This window comes from Eriocheir sinensis, chromosome 67, assembly GCF_024679095.1.
Source record: "Eriocheir sinensis breed Jianghai 21 chromosome 67, ASM2467909v1, whole genome shotgun sequence".
Lineage (NCBI taxonomy): Eukaryota > Metazoa > Arthropoda > Malacostraca > Decapoda > Varunidae > Eriocheir > Eriocheir sinensis.
In genome coordinates this window covers 9,432,548-9,435,047 of record NC_066575.1, presented here as the reverse complement: position 1 = coordinate 9,435,047, position 2,500 = coordinate 9,432,548, and positions in this window count along the sequence as shown.

The following is a 2,500-nucleotide window of genomic DNA, read 5'->3' as shown; positions in this document are numbered from 1 at the left end:
TCTCTCTCTCTCTCTCTCTCTCTCTCTCTCTCTCTCTCTCTCTCTCTCTCTCTCCCCTTCCTGCCTCCTCTCCTTCACTCTAATGGGACTGAGATCTTCAAGCACTCTTCATTGTGAGTCATATTTGAGCTTTCTGGTTCCTGGAGATGTAAATTTTTATTGGGTGTATTAGTAGTAGTAGTGGTATTAATAGTAATAGTCGTAGTAGTTGTATTAATAGTAGTAGTAGTTTATGTTTTTTTTTTTTATTTAGAATATATTGTATTGAAAGGAAAGAATTAGCTTGCATTGTGTTTGTACGAGAGAGAGAGAGATAGAAGACGCAGAGGAGAAAAAGTAAAGAAAATTAGAAGAAAGAAGAAAAAGAGAAAAGCGGAGAAAGGGAAGGGAAGGAAAGGATAGGAAAGGCAAATAAAATTAAAGGAAACGAAACGAAACAAAAGTAAAGGAAAGAAAAGAAAAGCAAAAGAAAAGAAAAGAAGAAAAAGAGAAGGGTAAGGAAGGGAAGGGAAGGGAATATCGTAACTAAAACCCTCTTAAAACTTTGGCCAATGGATGAAGAAAAAGGCGTTAAGGGTTGTAAGGCGTCTTGAGGAGAGGGGGCGGGGAGTTATCTGACGCCTTGAAAAACTGCAGACAACCATTCGCCTTACGTGGACAAGGAAACGAGATAGATAGATGATAGATGAATGAGAGATAAGAAGAAAAGGAGAAAAAAAGAAAGAAAGAAGAAAGAGAGAGAGAGAGAGAGAGAGAGAGAGAGAGAGAGAGAGAGAGAGAGAGAGAGAGAGAGAGAGACCAACATACAACCATCAACAAAACCCAATTACAAAAACCTTACATGCAATTACCGATCTTAGATAATTATACAATTGATTAGCGTGAAAAAAAAATTATCATTGAGCACAAGCTTAATTAAATATATATAATAAGAGTAATACAATGAACATGGAGAGAGTAATAAGCTGCTATATTGATTCCTGTGTGCATGTGTTTGTTGGTTAGCTATATCGATTATTGAAAGGTTTTAATTATAGGTCTGTATCAGTGGTAGAGGAGAGAGAGAGAGAGAGAGAATGAAAAAAAAATGAATGAAAGAAAGTGAAATAAAGAGCAACAGAAAAAAATATCCATACAAACAGTCCATTTTAGCTCGATATTTTCAGTCGTTTTTCAATCATTACAACAACAAACCACATTACAATAACAAACCACAAACATAACCCATTAGAAAGATCAATTAACACACAAAACCAATGCCTGTTTCCCTTTCCTACCTTAAAAACAAAGAAGAACAAGCATATAAACCTAATATAGATGTATAGTCGAATGCGAGAGTCGGGCAAAGTCTACGGTGCCGGGCTGCCAGACTTCACTTACTCGGGAGGCTTGTCGCACTCCCTCAAGACGTCGTTAGTAAGGAAACCCGTGACAGACCGGTTGTTTCCATCTCGAGCAGACTCTGTATCATGTGGTTGGCTCCTGCTGGTGTCTATATAAGTAAGGTCAAGGGGATGCCGTGTGTGTCTGTATCTGCCTCAGTCTGTAACCTAAGCTATAGACTGCAGGAGAGATATAGAGAGACCAATTGCTTCCACCTCCATCAGACTCACTATAATGTGGTTGGCTCTGATTAGCGTCTATTTAAGGAAGATCAAGGGGTGTAGTGTATGTCTGTGTCCGTCTCAGTGTCTAACTTTCATTATAGGCGGCAGGAGAGAGACTGATAAATTGGTTTTATATATGTAAGCCATGACAGACTCGTTGTTTTAACCGTGACCAGGCTGAGTGTCGTGTGGCTGGCTATTGTTGGTGTCTATTTATGAAAAGTCAAGGGGATGTAGTGTATGACTCTGTGTCACCGTCTGCAACCGAAGCTAGTGACGGCAAGCGAGAGACAGATAGATTGGTTTTATGTATATATGATTTTTTTTTTTTTTATCCATCGTGACACCGGAGGATTTATTTCGCTCGCTTCTTTTTCTTCTTTCAGTGTATCGTATATCTATTACCACATAACATCGTATAAACAAATATAATCATAACAACACCCACATACGTATGGTTCACTGCACCGCGATGATCCTAATCATATAGGAGCGCGCACGTCCTCGCCACACGCTGGACGGAGACTGATCACACGACGACCCTGGGCGGCGATGTGACGGAATACTGTAATGGACTTTGAAGCGAGGTGACGAAAATTACCCCGAGAATGTCGAATGTATATGAGATAGATAGATAGAGAGACAGACAGACAGAGTTAGACCTTTGACACGATTGGTAATGAATCCGTAATGAGTGAGTGGCGAGCGACACGTACACACAAACACACAAACATACATACATACATATATACATAAATACGCGATGCCACACTCAATATTTGGCTGTTCTGATCGGGGGTGTCACATGAATACTGTTAACCATTTCATTTTTTTTTTCTTTTTAATCCTGTTGGCATTTTAGGTGTTCACATCTCTCTCTCTCTCTCTCTCTC